Source organism: Canis lupus, chromosome 6 (genome assembly GCF_011100685.1).
Source record: "Canis lupus familiaris isolate Mischka breed German Shepherd chromosome 6, alternate assembly UU_Cfam_GSD_1.0, whole genome shotgun sequence".
Taxonomy (NCBI): domain Eukaryota; kingdom Metazoa; phylum Chordata; class Mammalia; order Carnivora; family Canidae; genus Canis; species Canis lupus.
In genome coordinates, this window is record NC_049227.1 from 67600747 (window position 1) to 67610832 (window position 10086).

The following is a 10086-nucleotide window of genomic DNA, read 5'->3' on the forward strand; positions in this document are numbered from 1 at the left end:
GGAAGATGTTATATATATTTTTTAAGACAACAAATGAGAATAAAATCCATTAGTATTTTCAATTAGTATATAGAGTATACTTAGTCTAACAGTGCCTCAGTTAATTGCTTGACATGGATTATTTAGTTTTACTTTCATTAATACTCCATGTCAGATTTAAGAAAAAAAAATAAAGGAATGTTTAGAGTTGATAAGTAATTTGCCTAAGGTCAACAGCTAGTAAGTGGTGAAACTAAAGGAGTAAGACCTCAGAGCTCTCCACACTGTATCGCCTAAAAGATTTAAGGACACAACTAAATTTCTATTGCAGTTATTGTTTCACATAATTTCATGAATGGAAAATGGAAATTGGAAATGGAAATTTTGATGGCAAAATTTTCATAGCTTGAGGGAAATATTAAAAGATTAAGCAGTGAAATAGCCAAATATACTAAATATGATTTGGTTTGAGATCGTGTGAGTAAAGGCAGTAAAACATAGAAGGATCTGGACATCCAAGTTCTTATCAATATTATACCAGCAACAAAGAGAAAGGTATTATGGCCTGAAAGTGTGATGCTAAAAAGATAAACAAAATAATTTGCCAAAGAAATTTACTGAATGTCGGAACTAAGAATCTGTCTCCAGAAAGAAATGGAGGTGCAGTTGTCAGAATTTTTGCTAATGCTTAACTCACTTTTACCTGTTTTATCAGGTTAGTTTTTCCACGTGAAGCTCAACTTATCTTGGGAAAAGAAATAGTTAATTTATATATCACCTAGAATTAGCTTCTGTGAGAAACAGATCCAAAAATCAGCAGCTTAATCAAGAAAAAAAATATTTCTCTCTCACATTAGAGTCCAGAGTAGATTGTCTGGGGACTGATAGGGCACCTTTGTTTCACAATGTCTTTAGAATACATATCAGGGTCCCTCTGTCTCATACTGTCATAGTCATCCTTCGTTCCCAAAGTCAATTCCTAATTCCCAAAACTGTCATACCGATAGGAAGGAGGAAGAGATATTAAAGAAAGGATAAAGTATACATTGCAGCAATATCTTAAGGGAGGTAAGCGGGGGAAACACAAAATACCTTCTTTTACATCTCATTGGCTAGGACTTCATCACATGACCTAGGATGTGGCCCTGTTAGGAAAGGTATTGTTTTTGAGGGTAGTCAGCTAGAAATAGGCAATTTCCTACACATTGCTATGGAAGAAAGGAAGAGTAGATATTGAAAGGTTACTAGTAGTCTCTGCCGCAGTTTGCAGTTACTTAGAGAATGAAAACAATTTTTACAGAGACTTGGGAACTTGCTACTGTTTCTAGTGTTTGAGAAGATTTCCGGGGATTCTTTGCTTTGTAGTCAGATTTTTGCCTCAGAAGTAGCAAAAACTATACCACAGATAACATGGATCATTGGAGCCCATGAAACCATATGGATTGATTTACATTTTTTTCTCATACGTGACCTTTGCACTACTTGTGGTCAGTAATATACTAAATGACAACAATCCCAAACCCAGACTGAGTTATTATTCTTAAACATTACACTTTGAGATCTGACCTAGGTCATAATCTTTCCCCAAACCTGCTTTTATTCCTGCTGTCCATTTTGATGAATGACACCACCAAGGTACCTGGGGTCATGCTTTATTTCTTATTCTTTCATCCAACACAGACAAATACTGTTGAACAGACTCATTCTTCCCTCAAATCTATATGGGTCAGACTGATATAGTAAAAGGTTTTCCAAGTAATTTCTACCATTCTTTTACTACCCTCGCCTCAGTTCTGCCCAGTCCTAACAGGATCCTTCTCCTTTCTCTGTTAAGAAGCAAAGAAATTCTATCTTTATTACCTTTAAGGGTGGGCTATTGCTGCAGAAATTTCAGGAACTAAGTAGTCAATGTCTAGCTTTATGGTTTCAAAGCATAGATGGCAGTGATGATACCAGGAAAAACTCTCTGAATATAAAACATCTATTCTCTGGAGCATCAAGTGCCTTCCTTACAGGTCCTGACCTAAGCAATAGGTACAGATGAGTGATGATTATTTATAACTATAAAAGTTATTCAATGTAGAGACGGAAGGAGGAAGAGCCAAAAGAAGAGCAATAACATTTACCACTCTCATGTCTTTGAAGGCACATTCAAATACTCCTTCTGGAGTCAAATCTCCATAGGGTGTTCTAATCCTCAGAGGGATTTGGTGATCCAAGAGCACAGGAACTTTCTGCATCTTCATCTTGTGCTAGGGTGCAACCAACCTTTGAAATTTGCTCCACACCATCTTGATGGTCAAAGAGTACAACAGAAGGGGCAGTCATGGTAGGTCTATACAGTCAAAAGCTAGGTGATCATGCAAAATTTCCTCAACTTTTCTGAGAACATTATAGAATTAGCTAAAAGAGAGCACTGCCTAAGGGGCCTTTCAGTTGCACAAGAGCTACCCTGCTGTTGTCTGATTGGATTGTGCCCTTGGATACATAGAGAATATATCAACCCATTTCAGTGAAGATAAATTCAGGAACACTGGAGACCATCACTCCTTACTCCCATCTCCACTCAAGTCCAGCATATAGTATCTATGGAAGCTCAAAGAAGGCATAGAGGAGGATGTCCACAGCTGAACCAGGGAAGAAAATAAGGCATAGGGATAAAATGGCCAGTGAGGACCTTAAACCCATTTCTCCCTCAATGGCCTGGTTTTATGTAAACACCGACTCCAACTATCCCTGGATGGCAAAACAAACCCCAAATCTGGGGGTGAAAAGAGAAGAGTCAGTTTATATTACTAACCTAAAGGGTTAGTTACAATATACATAATATTTAAGAATATAAACATATATGTGTGTATGTGTATAAAATATATAATAGACAAGTTTTATAAAACCTATTACATATCAATTTTCTTTTTTTATTGCATCAATCCTGAATCAAGTTGTAGCCATCATGTTTTACCAGGAGCATAGCCCTTGGAGTTTCAGCAGTGATGACTTACACATGCTGTTCTTGGATTAACAAGAACACAGGCAGTTTAGGGGTATATTTTTGACTCTTTCACTGTGAAGTCCAGTCTGTATTAAGTAATATCACTGGTATTTGCCCAATCTTTTGTACCAGTGTCCCTTCACTTTTTTGTACACTACACTTGTTTTAACAATAATGTTTGCGGTTATCAAGTTGCATCACAATTAAGTGTTCAATTGTTTGCTTTTCCTGGTGGAAGCTCTTTGAGGGGAAGGAATAAATTTGTTAAATTAATGCCAGCATCTGATACGTAGCATATGATCAATTTTTTAAATAAAATGAATAACAAATAAATAATTTCGGTACCCTTTTTGCATTTTGAGTTTTAATGCCATCTTAAAATAATTATCATAGTCATACTAAAAAGGAAGAGGACTAAGAAAAGAGATATCTTGAAGTGCAGAAGGAAATGTTTGGAGGTTATAGTAAGGAAGTGTGTGGAGGTTATAGTAAGGTTAATAGGAAAAAAAATGCCTAAATCTATATTTGCTGCTCACTAGAAAGAGGGCAGAGAAAAATAAAATCAGAAAGTGTTTCTGCATATTTCAAAGTTTTCAACTGTATATTTAAAAAATATATTCCAATAATATTTTAACAGCTCCATTTTAATTTAAAAAAATGAACATTTACTTTTGCTCCACAGGCTTTAAGTAGGAGCTTAAACATGGTAATGTAAGGAAAACTTTTCTACCAAATTTATAGTCTAAAAGCAGATCAGAAAAACAGCAAAATAGCACCCATTTAGCTAATTCATACAGCATTTTCCCAAAGAGAAACATATTTTGTTCCAGTTAAAAATGAAATAGGAAAAGTTCTGTGTACCTGTTGGTAGATTGTTAGAAATGTTTCCTTAATACATTGTATCTCTCTATAACTGTGGCCCTTTGCTATGGCTTTGCTGCTCCTGCTATCAAGAGGTAGATTGTATTTTCCCATATTTTTGATTTATGCTGGCCTTGTGACTTTCTTCTACCAATACAATGTGAGGAGTGATGTTCTGGGACTTCTGAGACCAAAATTTAAGAGGCTTTTTCCTTCTGCTTTTACTCAGAAGAATTACAATCACCATGTATGAAAGTCCAGGGCATCATGTTGTGGAGACAAGCAGGGTGGAAAGAGAGGTAGGTCTTGTGGAATAAGAAACCAAATGAAAAGGGAGATGGGGTGAAAGAGAACGGAAGCTCCAGGCATAAAAGCCCAGCCAACAACAAGGAAAGGAACACCCCCAGCTGTGCGGTCAGCCCCATACATTCATGTAGATATTAAATTAATAACTGCACAATTTAAAGTTAGATTTTCAGAGCTGGTGGCAGGCGCATGAGTCAAGTCATCTGGAATGATCTCCAGCCTTAGCTGGGGTCAGCCCTGGCAGCGCAAGTATGGAGCAGAGATGAGCTGAGCCCAGTGAGTCCTGCCTAAATGCTGGATCCAAATAACTGAGAGCAAGAATGTTATTTTAGGCTATTAGGTTGTGTGGAGGTTTGTTATGAAGCAGTTAGTAACCAATGTAGTACCTCAACGGTTATCATGGTTTTATGTACACCCCAGCAATCAGTGCAGGCTGGTGGCACAGTAACAAGCAGTCATTGATTACAGATGTTCTGATATTTCTGCTTTAAAAAAAAAACCCAAATCATAACATGATTTTTTAATGAAAACATATCTAGTGTAACATGTGTGCAAAATAGTGTATCGCTTAATGCTGAGCCAAAGTATATTAATCTTACAAAATTGCCATACACATAGAAGAGAACTAAATGATTTTACTTTGTTCAAAGAAAATATATAATTAGTATTTCTAAAATATATCATACATAATAACAAATCAAATAAAAATATATAAGTGCCATTAGAAGAAGAATAATGAAATAGACATTCATGTAGACATCATTAAATTAAGGAACATAATTGCATAATTTAGAGTTTCTTGCATGCAGATTTTCTGTTACTCAGTTTTAAATGGCATGATAAATAGCATTCATAGGTCATGAATTTTTAGTGTTGAAGCAAAAACTATTTTAAAGGTTGGAAATGTTATATTTAACCATAAAAACAAATATTCCAGCTACTTTAATTTTGCCCATTAATATGGTTTGTCTCATCAATACAAGAAATATGAAAAAATTGTTTCAAATGAAGGCAAGGAACAATGTGCAAGCATGTCTTACTCTTTTTTCAGTCATGTGAAGGACTGCGTAATAGATTTTAGTCTCTCAAGATTGAAAGATGAACTGTACTTCAAAAAAATTAGCTCAGAATAAGTAAAGAATGTTAAATATGACTTTTTTATTGCATTTGTTTCATGTTACTGTATTTGACCATTGATCATTTCATGTTTCACTTAGCTGTTTTGGCTTTCTCTTTGTGAGTAAAGACTAAAGAGTTAAATGGTTTAATCAAGGATTATCACTAGATTTAATCAACCTTGCTAAACAACACATTATAAATCAGAGGATCTTCTACTTTTACATTAGACCAAAAAAAAAAAAAAAGTGTCAGATATAATCTCTGATTTTTACCAAGGCAGTTTAATTTAAATCATATGAAGACTTAGAAGATCTCATGAAAATGTTTTATAAAAGCTGATTTTTAAAATGGTTCATTTGCTGTACAAAAATGTTTATAGATTTTTAATAGTCTCTAGAGAGTCATAATTTTTCTTGAGTCTATTACTTATTATACTTTCAGGCATTATGGTGTCATTTTCATTCAATGTAAATTTTTGAAGGAGAAGTAATCATAGCTGAAGCCTCTGAAAAATCATCCAGTTGTTACAATTAAGTTGATTGCCAGTCTATATTTTTCATATAAGCAGAAGAAAATTTGCCACTTTGAGAATGACTTGGCAATGATGAATGACACTCAAGTTGCGTGTGTACTTACTGTTCACATAATGCTTCCCCCCGCACCCGCAATGTATCTAACCTTTGTTTTCCCAAGCATTTTATAGACAACAAACTCCCAACAATTCCCAGCCCTAATCAAAGACAGAGGGCTGGGGTTTTTGAGGCAGGGACAAATAAAGTAAAAGTAATAAATTGTGTCCCGCTCACATTTCCTGGGTTCATATTAATGTCATGTAAATAATGAGGCCAGGACTCTCGATTACTGGATTCTATATTGCATTCAATGGCATAGGTTTCCAAGTCACTTCCAGTTTAAACAGTGAAAAAGTAGCATCTTATAAAAATATTAGAAGTAGAAATGTACAAATGACTTTCCTTGGCATCATTATGCCTCTCAATTCCCATACGTATATAAAGAATGTCGACAAGAGAGCTTTTGTCTGAAGTGTCTTAGTCTTGCTGATATTCAGAAGGATTTTCATCATCTGATCATCAGCATCCCATCAAGTTCAGAGTATTATTTGATGATTCTCTTTGTATCTGTGAAATGGCAAAAAAAAGTGACAAAAGTGCATCAGTTTATGTTTAATTTGAAAGAAAGACTGTCTTTTTCTTGCATTGGATGACTTTTGCAGCAATTAAGCTGGAATAGTCTTGGAATTAACCAAGACTATTAGGATTTGTTTTATTCATTCTTTGTTGCGTAATAGATCACATCTCCTCCCTTCTCCCCACTGAGTGGCTTAAAAAATCGTTATCCTCTGTGAGTCTGTGGGATACTGAACCCAAATGAGTGGTTCTTCTGCTCCAGTTTATGTTTCATGAAGCTGCAGTCATCTAGGGCCTTGGTCTGGAATGTCCGAATGAGTTCACTCACATGGCTTGGCAGTCAGTGCTGCTCCTGGCTGGGATCTGTTCTGGAGTTGCTGATAAGGGCACCTCAGTTTTTTTCTGTGTGTGTCTATATGTGATGTAGGCTTCTCAGAGTGTGGGGCTGGGTCTCAAGAGAGGCAGATTGAAGAGTGAGCTTCTGAGAAGGAAGGAGGCAGAAGCTTTCAGTTCTGATATCAATTAATTCTTCGGCTGTCACTTGAACCACATTCTATTGGTCAAGGCCATATGCCAGTTCAGATCTGAGAGGAGGAGAAATATGTTCTATTTCCTGAAGTGAGGAAGGATATCTGTGTATGCAAAGGGAAGGAGTTTGGGGGCCACCTTTGGAGACTCCCATAGTCTCACGTACTAAAGTTTCAACTCTTACCAACTATCACTTTAACCAATTTTCCCATTCCTCATTTGTTGTACCCTTAAAACAGGGAGAATGCTTCTTTGAGGCTTATCTGTTGATCACCTACCATGTGCCAGACACAACTGGATAGTGTGAGAATGTATGAATTGCAAGCTTCACCAGGTAAAGATGACAAAAAATGATACGGTTTGAATCTCCAAATTATTAGAGTTCCTATTGTCCTGTATGTCAAAAATTTGGACTTATTAATCTTCTCTATTTTTTTGAGGGTTTCCCTGGAAAACTTCATAGATGCCCCATGTTTCCATCTTCTCATTTTGCCATCATACTCCTGCATATATACCAGGTTACCTGCTACTGATATAGTTTTCTTCCCTGGCCATAGTCATGGATGACTCACATGTTTTATGATGTTTTTCATAACACGATTCATACCAAGAAATAATATTTATCAGGAATCCATAAAGGCTCAATGATAAGGTAAGTGTGACACAAAAGTAGCTTAGAACCACTACTAGCAGGGGTTATTCTTTGGTCCCACAAAAAAAATTCTCAAACCATTGCCTTCCTATACACAAACCTTTCCATTCTGGGTCCTGGTTTATCTCACATCACAGGAAATTTAGATTATCTCCACGAATGGAAGACTGAGCCCGACTTTATTCCATCCCCAGAGGTAAGAGTTAGACTTAAGCCATTGACTTTCCGAGAGTCCAAGTTAAGGTTAATTTCCTGCCACTTATTTTCAGAATGATGGGCAGTGAGGATGCCCATTACTTGGGAGTGTAACGCCCAGTCACGTGAACATGGTGTGTTCTGGGTCACACAAACGGCATGCAACAACTTCATTAACTGACAGTGCAATCCCCAAGTCAGATATGTTGTATTAAATAACACCTCTGTGAAACACCTCATTTCAGGTCCTTTGATTTCTTTCCAACCAGGGGGAATGAAGGGAAAATCAAATCTGATTATCTATTCTGGCTAAGCCGGGTCCAGGCTGCTAATGAAAAAGGGAAGAAAAAAAAAAAAAAAAAAAAAAAGCGATTGCTTAAACCCAAACCTCCCTCTTTCCCCTTGGTCTTTGTCTCTCTTTCTCTCTCACACACATACGCATCACAAAGAATATATAAGTTTCAAGCACAAAATGCTCTAAATCCAGACTCAGGGAAAAGTGAACTAAACTAAACTGCACTAAATTTGACTTTTATTAGTTTCCTGAGGCTGCTGTAGCAAAGTACTACATACTAGGTGGCTTAAAACAGCAGGAATTTATTCTCTCAAAATTCTGGAGGTCAAGGTTCTGAAGTCTGAGGGTGAGGTCTCCGCAAGGTTGGTCCCTTTGGGAAGTGTTTCACATCTCTCTTGCAGCTCCTGGTACTTGCCACTCATCCCTGGAGTTCCTTGATTTGTAGACCCATCACTCCAATCTCTGCCTTCAGTGGCAATGTTCTGTTCTTTCCTCTGTGTCTTTGTGTCCAGATGTCCCTGTTTTTGTGAGGACACAGTCATACAGCAGTGATTGGGCCACCCCAATCGAGTATGACCTCATCTTAACTTGACTATGTCTACAAAGACCTTGTTCTCAAATAAGGTCATGTTCATAGCTACAGGGGCTTAGACTTCCTCATATCTATCTATTTGTCTATTTATGCAATCATTTATTTATTTATTTTTGGTGGTGGGGGGGAACACATTTCAACCCCACACTCAGTATCCGTATCCAGAAACAGCTGCTGCCTTAGAGACAGATACACACAAGTCAGACTGGTAAACAGCCCACTTCACATTTATCACATAAGCATCTTAATTTGGGTTACATCACTGCATCACGATTCCCCAGGAATAATTGATGTACTCACCTATTTGCCTGACATCTGTGCCAGTTACAGAGTAGAGTCTCCACGTCGTCCCTCTTAGAATAAAGAAAGGTCTGCCCCCAAACAAATATCAATTTCCAGCCAATAAGGCAGAAACTGCTTATAACCTCCCACTTGACAGTTTTCTAACTTCAAAAATCTTAAGCTCCAGTCTCCACTGGGCACCTGTTTACAAGGATAAAATGAAGTAATAGAATGAGAAATCCCCCAGCGTTCTTGGGAAGAAACAGTGATATACAAATCCAGGGCAGTTTTATTATTCTCTTTTCCACACCACTGAATTCATTTTCTCAGTGGGAAGCCTTCCCTATCAGCCTCTTTTTTTTCTATATTCTTTCCCAAAGCAGCGCTTATCTTTTTTATACCCCTTTCACATATATTATGTCATTATCGCTAACAGCAAACTTTAAAGGAACCTGGATATTGGAGCTGTCGCTGTACTCCTGAGAGAACACCAGCCTACCCATGGAGAGAGAAGGAGGCCTGCTGTTAAGACTCTCCGTGTGGCGAGATGACCAGGGTAATTGTCCTGGCTCTGCACTGGCAGGAGTTGGACCAGACCCAGGAAAAACACCAGGGGCTCTGGGAGTTGGGAGTGGGCTGAGCAAATGCCTCCTATCACCAGTACAAGGGGGTGGGAATTCAGGCTGTTGTCTCTCCCTTGGGATTATTTTTAAAAAAGATTTAAAATCAGGCTGCTAAAACACACAGATTGGAATTTCAGCCTGGACACTGTTTGATCTGGGACAGGGCTGATGACTAATTGATGAGAGCTCTAAATGGTTTGGATATTCCGCTCCAGAGCTGAAGATTGCCTGAGATCAAATCTCAAGCTTAATTTCTTTTTTTATTATGAAATAATTCTGACCTAAAATAACTACAGAAAACCGTGTAATAAACTCCATTGTGAATTTCCTATTCCATGGTATTCAGTGCTTTTCATTTTTTTTAGATTGTCTCTTGAACTACATGTTTTTAGCTTGAATGTACTCAAATGTATTACTCTTTTCTTTTTTTTTAATATTTTATTTATTTGTTCATGAGAGACACAGAGAAAGAGGAGAGACAGAGGCAGAGGGAGAAGCAGGCTCCATGCAGGGA

General features: G+C 37.3%; 1 long non-coding RNA gene across 1 annotated transcript; it reads right to left on the reverse strand.

The window, feature by feature from the left end:
• Positions 1-4969: 4969 nt before the first annotated feature.
• LOC119872284 lies at positions 4970-9511 on the reverse strand. The gene is made up of 3 exons (XR_005361375.1): positions 9402-9511; positions 8968-9150; positions 4970-6396 (listed from the first exon to the last, which is right to left on the reverse strand). It is a non-coding gene; the product is annotated as an uncharacterized LOC119872284 (long non-coding RNA).
• Positions 9512-10086: the final 575 nt, after the last annotated feature.